The following is an 11,893-nucleotide window of genomic DNA, read 5'->3' on the forward strand; positions in this document are numbered from 1 at the left end:
ATCTTCGTAGAATATGTAGGAGCCAATATGGGAATCCATGTTTCGCTATTGGTTATTGACCAGAGAGGTGTCTCGGTCATGTCTACATAGTTCTCGAACCCGTAGGGCTCGCATTCTTAATGTTCATTCACGATATAGTATTATATGAGTTATGTATGTTGGTGACTGAATGTTGTTTGGAGGCCCGGATGAGATCACGGACATGACGAGGAGCTCCATAGGTAAAGATTGATATATAGGATGATATGGTTAGGCCAAGGGGTAAAGCCCACGGGACTTTAGGTTGGTGAAAATGGAGTTTTGCGGAGGCCATTGGGCTAAATGCCAGAGACCTTGGTAACTAGCCCTGGGCCAGACGCCGAGGTCCATGGCGTATGGACCAGATGCCAAGGACTATGGTATCTGGTCCTGGAAGTCTGAGAAGGACACTTCCTAGCGGGCAAAACTAACTTTGAGGAGGCTTTTACTCCAAGTTTTGACCCCAGGGCTCAACATATAAATAGAGGGGCAGGGCTAGCACCCAAGACACATCAAGATACACCAATCCATGTGCCGGCAACACCGTCCCTCTAGTTTATCCTCTGTCATATTTTCTGTTGTGCTTACTGAAGCCCTGCGGAGATTGTTCTTCACCAACACCGTCACCATGCCATCGTGCTGCCGGAACTCATCTACTACTTCGCCCCTCTTGCTGGATGAAGAAGGCGAGGATGTCATCGAGCTGAATGTGTGCTGAACACGGAGGTGCCCTACGCTCGGTACTTGACCAGGACAGATCTTGAAGGTGTACGACTACATCAACCGCGTTAATAAACACTTCCACTTAGCGATCTTCACTGGTATGAAGATGCTCTCCCCCTCTCATAGCTATGCATCTCCATGGATAGATCTTGTGTGTGCGTAGAAATGTTTTGTTTTCCATGCAACGTTTCCCAACATGCGCATGCTCCTAGGGGGATAGATAGGTAAGAAAAGACCATCGCTCGTCCCCGACCGCCACTCATAAGGAAGAAAATCAATAAATACCTCATGCTCCAACTTCGTTACATAACGGTTCACCATACGTGCATGCTACAGGAATCACAAACTTTAACAAAAGTATTTCTCCAATCCACAATTACTCACTATCACGACTCTAATATCTCCATCTTTATATCTCAAAACAATCATAACACTACAAAAAAATACACTTCCATGATGATACGTGTTTGTCACAGTAGGTCACGTTTTCTATCATGCATGTACATCCATGACGATTTTATGACAGAATCACGATAGTCATACCTGAGTAGTCGGAGAAGTGTTCCATGACATTATCAAAATTATCATCACGGAAGTGTCCACATCCATGACGATAAATGCCGCATCATGGAAGTGCTTTTGTCAAGGGTGACCGACACGTGGCATCCACCGTAACTGGTCGCCGTTAAGCTATCAGGTCCGATTTTGGATCCGATAACCCGCTCACAGCCACGACCAATGCCGATTTTCCACGTGTAAAATTCCCATTGGCCGGCGGAACCACGTGTCAGCTCCGCGTTGGCACAGGTGTCACTCATCCAATGGGCGAGATGTGCCTATGATATGTTGACACGTGGACCAGCCCAAAAGTGGCCCATAAAGATTAAATGGGCCGACCCAACTAATGGCCCAGAAGAGTTTACGGACCATAATGGGCCGGCCCACCTAAATGCCCACAAGATTTTGCAGACCATAATGGGGCGACAAGCTAAAGGCCCACAAGATTTTGAGGACACTAGTGGGTCGGCCCATCAACAGGCTGCCATGTTTTGGGCCAAATGTCGGCCCATATTTGATCCAGTCCATTAACATCCTGCCATGTTTTGGGCCAAATGTCGGCCCATATTTGATCCAGTCCATTAACATCCTGCCATGTTTTGGGCCTAATAAAGTTCCATATGAAATCTGGCCCATTAATATCCTACCATGTTATGGTCCATATTACGGCCCAGATCAGATCCGACCCTTTATGAGCCTTTGGGCTAAATTATGGCTCATATCAGATTCGGCCCATCAACTAGGCCCGATCAGGATTTCTGTTTGCTAAAGGCCCATTTAGTAATACGGCTTGATATTAGTTCTGGCATGTTAAAGGCCCGTTTAAAATTTTGGCCCTATATTTATTTCAGCCTATTAAAAGCATGTAATATAGTTGGGCCTAACTATGGCCCGCTTTGCATCTGGCCTGCTCATAGTCGATAATCTGATTGGGCCAAACAAGGACCGAAACAATTTTGGCCTATTAATGAACTATGATGTGATTGGCACAATCATGGGCCGGGGTCTATTTCGGCCTGCTGTCAGACCGTGAGCTGTTCGGCACGTTTCAGGCCCAACCTACTTTCCAGCCTACTAAAAGCCCATTGAATTTTCTTGCGAAAATAGGGCCGGCGGTTTACTCGGCCTATTAAAGACCCGAAACTAAGAGCGTGCCAGTTTACATTTAGGCATCTTAACGGACCAAGATGACTAGGCCCATGATGCGAATCATACATAGTGATTTGCATGATGGCCCGATTATGACCGTAATTTTACGGTTTGGCCGGTTTAGTGCGAAAACAGGATATATATATATATACAGTAAAATAACTGCAACATCATGAATAAGAAAAAACCTAGACTATACAATAAATAAATTACGGAATATTACATCCATTGGGCATCAAAGTTCGCCACTATGATAATAAAGCACAAGCACATAGCAGATTACATACCTTGGGCATCAAAGATCGCCAACAGTGTGTAGCGACCAGACCTCAAACGGTCCAATCTCTATGCTCAGGTGTCATCCCTAGATCAGTAATGCTGACACCACACATTACTTGAAGGATTTATAATAGAGTAGCAATCACACACTTATTACATCGAGTGTCTCAATAGAGAACTTATTACAATAAATATGGCTTAAGGCCATCTAATAACGATAACAGCGGAAGGCTTGGAAGATAAGTGAGTCCATCAACTCCAACGACATCACTGAGTATAGAACCATGACCTAAAAACTCCTTAATCGTCGTCTAAAAAGTCTGCAACATTAACGTTGCAGCCCGAAACGGGTCAGCACATGGGATATGCTGGCAAGGTAACACATAGAGAGTAATGGAATGAAACAGCTATACTATATGCATATTTGGCTGGTGGAAAGCTCTATGGTTACTGTTTTGCGTAAAGCTAATTTTTCCCTACTTCAAAGGAATAAATTTTATTTAACTATCATGGTAGTTGCTAAACATTGAGAATGGTTGACAGCATTCTCAATCCCAATTAAGCATCATCATTAAACAAAACCCAACCAAATTAAATTAGAGAGTAACATGTTGAGATTCACATGTTAATCCAAGTACTAGATACTCAAGATTTTTCCATAACCGGGGACTCGGCTAACCATGATTAGTTTATACACTCTGCAGAGGTTTGCGCACTTTTCCCCACAAGACTCGATCGCCTCCGTTTGGTTTCTCGCACTACATGGTGTTTGAGAAGACGGATGACCGAGACACAGTCTTTCAGAAGCGCTAGCACCTTACGATGGATAGACCGTTATACCTACTTTCCCCTACATCTGCTAGTCTACCCTGTAAGAGTTTGCACGACTTAATCAACTATGCTAGAGCCCATAATAGCTTGTGGCTACACACGGAAGTTTCTAGTATGAAAAATCTCATGATCCCTTTGGGCCTGGGTGGCGGTCCATAAAGAAAAACAGGCAATCCTGGAATACCCTGGTACCTCAATCCACCCAGATGTGTGTTTAAGTTTCCACCTTAGATAAACCATTAATTAACAAACTCACATCTGTCATGGATATCACTCACCCAATCCAGGTCTACTAGCATAGCATGGCATAATGGCAAACGTACAAGTAACTCCCAGAGGTTTGATAATATAACAGGTAATAGGTACTACCTCAACTACTTCCCATCCCACAATTTAATTAGATCCTAATCATGACAATGTTTGAGGATTGACCTAATGCAATAAAACTGGGTAGTAGGAGGTATGATCAAAGTGTTACTTGCCTTGCTGATGATCCACCATCGAAGTAACAGGCGGCGCACACCGAGTATTCTATCGCAGACAAACAAACAAGAATACAATAAGTATTCATCTAAAAACCCCAAAATAAATTTTCCCGGGCTTCTAAAATCAAGCCGCACAAGGTGAACATTTATTTGGGGCCTAAATGCAATTTTGAAAAACGCACATTTTTCCTAAATTCAAATAAAATACCGAAAACTCCGAAATAAAATCTTGTTTGATTTTATTATTAAATCCTCAATATTTCTTTATTTTGGGAAAGTCATTTTATTCCCACTCTCATATTTTTGTAATAGAAATAATTGATGATAAAATAATTAAAATCAAATGATCCTATTCTCAAAATTTGAGAAAACTCAAATATGAAAATAACAAAATCCCCAACTCTCTCTGTGGGTCCTTGAGTTGCGTAGAATTTCTAGGATCAAAGCCAAAAGCAAATAAATTATTATATGCAATGATGATCTAGTGTATAACATTCCAAATTGAAAATTTGGGATGTTACAAACCTACCCCCCTTAAGATGAATCTTGCCCTCGAGATTCGGGTTGGCTAGAAAATAGGTGAGGGTGGTCCTTGAGAAAATATTCCTCTCGCTCCCAGGTGGCTTCATCCTCCGTGCGGTGGCTCCACTGAACCTTACAAAACTTGATAACCTTGCTGCGGGTGACTCGGCTGGCAAACTCAAGAATCTTAACTGGTTTCTCCTCATAGGTCAAATCACTGTCCAACTGAATTGCTTCCAGTGGTACCGTATCTCTCAGCGGTATGTCAGCCATCTCCGCGTGGCACTTCTTCAACTGAGAAACGTGGAACACATCATGAACTCCTGACAATCCTTCGGGCAATTCCAATTTGTAGGGCACTTCTCCCATATGTTCCAATACTCGGTAGGGTCCTACAAATCGTGGGGCTAACTTTCCCTTAACACCAAAGAGCTTTATTCCCCGAAGTGGGGATACTCGAAGATAAACTCTGTCCCCAACTTCGTAAATTATCTCCTTGCGTTTAGAATCTACATAACTCTTTTGCCCAGATTGAGCTACCTTGAGCCTATCGCGAATCAATTTCACCTTCTGTTCAGACTCCTTAATCAAGTCAGGTCCAAACAACTGGCGGTCTCCAACTTCATCCCACGACAACGGTGTCCTGCACCTCCTTCCGTACAAGGCTTCGAAAGGGGCCATCTTTAAACTGGATTGATAGCTATTGTTGTAAGAGAATTCTGCATATGGCAAATTGTCGTCCCAACTAGATCCATAATCTAGCGCACAAGCTCTCAGCATGTCCTCCAAAATCTGATTGACTCTCTCGGTCTGTCCTTTGGTCTGTGGATGAAAAGCTGTGCTAAACTCTAGCCTGGTACCCAAAGTTTTGTGCAACTGATTCCAGAACTTTGAAGTAAACCGGGTTCCTCTATCTGGTACTATACTCCTCGGAACTCCATGTAAGCATACAATCCTGGTCATGTATATCTTTGCCAACTTAGCACTGGTGTAAGTGGTCTTTACCGGGATGAAATGAGCTACTTTCGTCAACCGATCAACTACAACCCAAATCGAGTCATAGCCTGAACGAGTCCTGGGTAATCCCGTGATAAAATCCATGCCTAACTTATCCCACTTCCATTCGGGTATCGGCAATGGCTGTAGCAATCCTGCTGGCTTCTGATGCTCTGCCTTTACTCTCTGACATACATCACAAACTGCTACATACTCCGCAATATCTTTCTTCATTCCGGTCCACCAGAAAATATCCTTCAAATCCAAATACATCTTGGTATTTCCTGGGTGAATCGAATATGGTGAATCGTGTGCCTCTTGAAGTATCAACTTCCTGATCTCCGGGCCATTGGGCACATAAACACAGTCTTCAAACCATAGGGTGTCGTGCTCATCCTCACGAAATCCTTTAGCCTTTCCTTCGCTCATTTTCTCCTTTATAGAGGCAATCTCCTTGTCAGTCTTCTGAGCTTCTCTGATTCTATCCATCAAAGTTGACTGAATCTCCAATGCTGCTACATAACCTCTTGGGACTATTTCCAAACATAGCTCACGAAGATCCTCGGATAACTCCCTTGGTATTTCTCCCGTCATTAGTGTATTGACATGGCTCTTATGGCTCAATGCGTCAGCTACTACGTTAGCCTTTCCGGGATGGTAATGCAATCTCATATCATAATCCTTGATGAGCTCCAACCATCTCCTTTGTCTGAGGTTTAACTCCTTCTGCGTGAAAATGTATTTCAAATTCTTGTGATCCGTATACACCTCGCAATGGTTTACAATGAGGAAATGTCTCCAAGTGTTCAGTGCATGCACTACGGCTGCTAACTCCAAATCATGCGTAGCATAATTCAACTCATGAGGCTTAAGCTATCTTGAGGCATATGAAACAACTTCCCTTCCTACATAAGCACTGCTCCAAGTCCTCGATGTGAAGCGTCGCAATACACCTCCTAATCCTTGGTCTGGTCTGGCAAAATCAACACTGGTGAAGTAACCAAGCGTTTCTTCAACTCCTGGAAACTGGCCTAACACTCCTTGTTCCATATGAACTTGGTATCCTTCTTTAACAACTCCGTCATAGGTTTTGCGATCTTGGAGAAATTCTCAATAAATCTCCAGTAGTATCCTGCGAGTCGAAGGAAACTCCGGATCTCTCCAACCGTGGTTGGTGCTTCCCACTTGGTCACGGTATCAACTTTAGTGGGATCTACTGATATTCCTTCTCCGGATATAACGTGTCTGAGGAATCCTACTTCCTTCAACCAAAACTCACATTTGCTGAACTTGGCATACAACTGATGTTCTCTGAGCTTCTCAGGTACCAATCGCAAATGTTCCTTATGCTCCTCTTCATTCTTCGGGTAAACCAGGATATCATCAATGAACACCATGACGAACTTATCCAAGAACTCCATAAACACTTTGTTCATCATGTTCATAAAATAGGTAGGTGCGTTAGTCATACCAAATGACATAACGGTATACTCATACAGCCCATACCTGGTGGTAAAAGCCGTCTTAGGTATATCATGTTCTCGAATCTTCAACTGGTGGTATCCTGATCGCAGATCGATCTTGGAAAATACCTTAGCTCCTTGCAATCGATCAAACAGGTCATTGATCATTGGTAGTGGGTACTTGTTCTTGATCGTTACTTCATTCAACCCACGATAGTCAACAACCATCCTTAACAATCCATCCCTTTTCTCCACTAGAAGTACTGGTGATCCCCAAGGCGACGAACTTGGGCGAATGTAACCTTTATCCAGTAACTCCTTAATCTCCTTCTTAATCTCCACCAAATCCTTTGCAGGCATCCTGTATGGTCTCTTCGATATTGGCCCTGTGCCTGGCAATAGCTCAATCAAAAACTCAATATCTCTATCCGGTGGCATGCCTGGCAACTCTTCTGGAAATACTTCAGGGAAATCCCTTACCACTAGTACTTCCTCCTGCACAACTCCTGTTAAACAATTTACTTGAGTCCCTTTCGGCACATGTCGGGATACATACTTGATCCTTCTCCCTTCTGAGGTGGTAAGCAAAATTGTCTTACTGGTGCAATCGATGTTTCCTCCATACATCGACAACGAATCCATACCCAGAACTACATCTAATCCTTGTGATTCCAAAATGATTAAATCCGAGGGAAACACATGCATACCTATACTCAATGGCACTTGAAAACATCCTTGACTGGCCATATATTCCGCTCTTGGTGAGCTTACTAGCATAGGTGTTCTAAGAACCTTAGTGGGCAGGTTATACTTATCCACAAATCCCCTTCATATGTATGAATGCGATGCACCAGTATAAAAAAGAACGAGTGCAGTAAATGACTTAACCAAAAACTTACTGATTACTGCATCCGGCTGCTCTTCAACCTCCTCCACGTTAATGTGGTTCACCTGTCCCCTGTTGAAAAGGTTCGGCTTCTTCCCAGAGCTTCCATTGCCATTCTGGCCTTCAGGACATTCATTGGCATAATGTCCGGTCTTCTGACACTTAAAGCAAGTGAGTTGGCTTAGGTCCTTCTTGGCTGGGGTTGATGGGTTGGTACGGTTCTGGCCATTGCTTCCTCCATTACCATTACCATTTTTGGTGCCGTTGTGATTGTGCGAGCTACCTCCTCCATGGGTATGCTGAAAATGTCCTCCCTATCTAGGGGTAAATCGCGGCTTCTGTTGAGCTCCTAAATTGTACTTCTCTTGTCCATACTTCCTCTTGCGGTTCTGAATTTGCTGCTGCTTTCCTTCAATCATAAGAGCACGGTCTACCAACTCCTGGTAGGTGTTGAAGGTTGCTATCATCAACTGCATGCTCAACTCATCATTCAGTCCTTCCAGAAATGTCATCTTGGGCATAACGTGCTAATTTACTAAAGTCCTCCACATACTGGCCAACTGTTCGTCCTCCTTGGTGCAAGTTGCGAAACTCTCGCTTCTTCATGGCCATAGCTCCTGCTGAAACATGGGCAGTTCGAAAAGCCTGCTGAAACTGGTCCCATGTGACAGTGTCGACAGGGAAAGTGTCTGTGAAATTCTCCCACCATGATGTTGCGGGTCCTTCAAGCTGATGTGCGGCAAACTTCACCTTCTCCGCATCTGTGCATCCTGCTGTGGTCAACTCTCTAGCTGTCTTGTGGAGACAATCATCTGCTACTATCGGCTCGGTGCTACTAGAAAACACCGGCGGATTCAGCCTAAGAAAATGGGCTAAGTGATCAACAGGTGGTGGTGGTGGTGGGTTGTTGTTGTTGTTCCCCTGTTTCTGATTCTGGACTAGCAACTGCATCAATGTGTTCTACTGCTGGATCAACTGGTGAGCTCCGGTGGAAAGGTAAATTCGGGGTCACGTCTCGGCAGCATCTGAGGGTTTAGAAAAGATGAGATTTAAGAATAGAGGGGGTCTAAAGAGAAAACACTACCCATATGCACATGAGGCAAAAGCAAACAATTCACTTCATTCAATCAAACAAGGGCATACAATCGATCTAACTATCACAAAAGTGCTCGGACTACTGTATTTACATGGTGGACTACTACTACTGATGAGGTGGTCTACTAGAAATATTCTTCGGTTGCAGACTCCATGATATCTACTCCGGCTTCATCAACATAGTCATCATCGCTATCATCTGGGTCTGAGTCGGTGTCGTCGATGATGATGTAGTCTTCCGGGCGAATCTCCTTGGGTTCTTCGTCTTCATCTACTAGTGTAGGTCCTCCCATAAATATTCCGATCTTCTTGATCACATCGTCATTCTTCTCCACCAATACTTTGATTTCTTCTTCATAATCTTCACGTGTAGCCTTGAGTTCTTCATCCAGTTCTTTGATTCTTGTCTTAGCCTTCTTCAGGTCTATCATGTCGGCGCACATCTGGTTCTCCTGTCGTCGAATGTGCTGGTTTAATTCCTGGATAAAAGTTGCAATTGATCTATCCTTTCTGGTGCTGATCATCTCCCAGTGCTCATCTCGGCGCCCACAAATCTGGTAGATAGTATCCTTGAGATCATTGCGTTAGACTTCTCCAATGTGTCCCATGACGATGTGGGCTGCCATGCTCTTTCCTAGACTCCAAGTTGGTGCATCAAAAGAAAACTCTATGGGCTCAGTGACTGGCATGAACGTCCTTCCTGGAACTAGAACTTGAATCATCCAGCGCTCTTCTTCAGGTAAAGTGGCGTTGTAGGTTCCGGTGAAGCTTGGTTCTCCTATGTTCAGGTATCTAGTGACTTCCTTCAAGTGACGTCCAAAGGGTGTATCTTCATCCGGTTGTGTAAACTTGTTCCTTGCATCCGCCAAACTAAAAAGTAGAAAAGATGAGAGGTCAAAAGAGAAGAGAGTGAATAGTGATCTAGGTCTTTAGCTTAGTGGTCGTGTCCTACAGTCAGCGTGTGCTCTGATAACATCTCTCTAGCGACCAGACCTCAAATGGTCCAATCTCTATGCTCAGGTGTCATCCCTGGATCAGTAATGCTGACGCCACACAGTACTTGAAGGATTTATAACAGAGTAGCAATCACACACTTATTACATCGAGTGTCTCAATAGAGAACTTATTACAATAAATATGGCTTAAGGCCATCTAATAACGATAACAGCGGAAGGCTTGGAAGATAAGTGAGTCCATCAACTCCAACGGCATCACTAAGCATAGAACCACGACCTAAAAACTCCTTAATCGTTGTCTGAAAAGTCTGCAACATTAACGTTGCAGCCCGAAACGGGTCAGCACATGGAATATGCTGCCAAGGTAACACATAGAGAGTAATGGAATGAAACAGCTATACTATATGCATATTTGGCTGGTGGAAAGCTCTATGGTTACAGTTTTGCGTAAAGCTAATTTTTCCCTACTGCAAAGAAATAAATTTTATTTAACTATCATGGTAGTTGTTAAACATTGAGAATGGTTGATAGCATTCTCAATCCCAATTAAGCATCATCATTAAACAGAACCCAACAAAATTAAATTAGAGAGTAACATGTTGAGATTCACATGATAATCCAAGTACTAGATATTCAAGATTTGTCCATAACCGGGGACACGGCTAACCATGATTAGTTTATACACTTTGTAGAGGTTTGCGCACTTTTCCCCACAAGACTCGATCGCCTCCGTTTGGTTTCTCGCACTACATGGTGTTTGAGAAGATGGATGATCGAGACACAGTCTTTCAGAAGCGCTGGCACCTTACGATGGATAGACCATTACACCTACTTTCCCCTACATCTGCTAGTCTACCCTGTAAGAGTTCGCACGACTTAATCAACTATGCTAGAGCCCATAATAGCTTGTGGCTGCACACGGAAGTTTCTAGTATGAAAAATCTCATGATCCCTTTGGGCCTAGGTGGCGGTCCATAAAGAAAAACAGGCAATCCTGGAATACCCAGGTACCTCAATCCACCCAGATGTGTGTTTAAGTTGCCACCTTAGATAAACCATTAATTAACAAACTCACATCTGTCATGGATATCACTCACCCAATCCATGTCTACTAGCATAGCATGGCATAATGGCAAACGTAGAAGTAACTCCCAGAGGTTTGATAATATAACAGGTAATAGGTACTGCCTCAACTACTTCCCATCCCACAATTTAATTAGATCCTAATCATGCAATGTTTGAGGATTGAACTAATGCAATAAAACTGGGTAGTAGGAGGTATGATCAAAGTGTTACTTGCCTTGCTGATGATCCACCATCGAAGTAACAGGCGGCGCACTCCGAGTATTCTATCACAGACAAACAAACAAGCATACAATAAGTATTCATCTAATGCACAGGTAAAACTCAAATAAGATATCTAACCAGAAAGTTCAACTTAAGAACTCCAGTTTGCAAAAAGAATCAAATCAAACGAAGCAACGAAAGTCAAACGGCAAAAGAAACAGGCTTAGTTTACTATTCTGGATCTAGGGAAATTTTTCAGTGGCAAAACTAGTTTAAGTTGGTTAAACGGATAGAGGGTTTCGAGACGAAACTCTAGGCGCTTGAATCGCCTGATTCCGATAAACGAGCGAAAAGTTATACTAAAACGAAAATCGGATCAGGAATGTGATCAGAAAAATCGCGGATTTAATCCGAGAAAAAGAAAAACGACGAACGTTCGCTAGAACGAACAAATGGACAAACGCTCGCTATTTAAATAAATCAGGAAAACCGGTCTATTTAAAAAAACCGAAACTAAAAAACGAACAAAACCGTCGAAAAAACCGAACAACTTTTGGAAAAAAACCGGCGTCTAAAAAAACTACCCGACAACTCCGGCGAGAAATCCGGCTGTGGCGGCGGGGCTCCGATGGCAGCGGCGGTCGG

This window comes from Triticum aestivum, chromosome 2A (genome assembly GCF_018294505.1).
Source record: "Triticum aestivum cultivar Chinese Spring chromosome 2A, IWGSC CS RefSeq v2.1, whole genome shotgun sequence".
NCBI lineage: Eukaryota > Viridiplantae > Streptophyta > Magnoliopsida > Poales > Poaceae > Triticum > Triticum aestivum.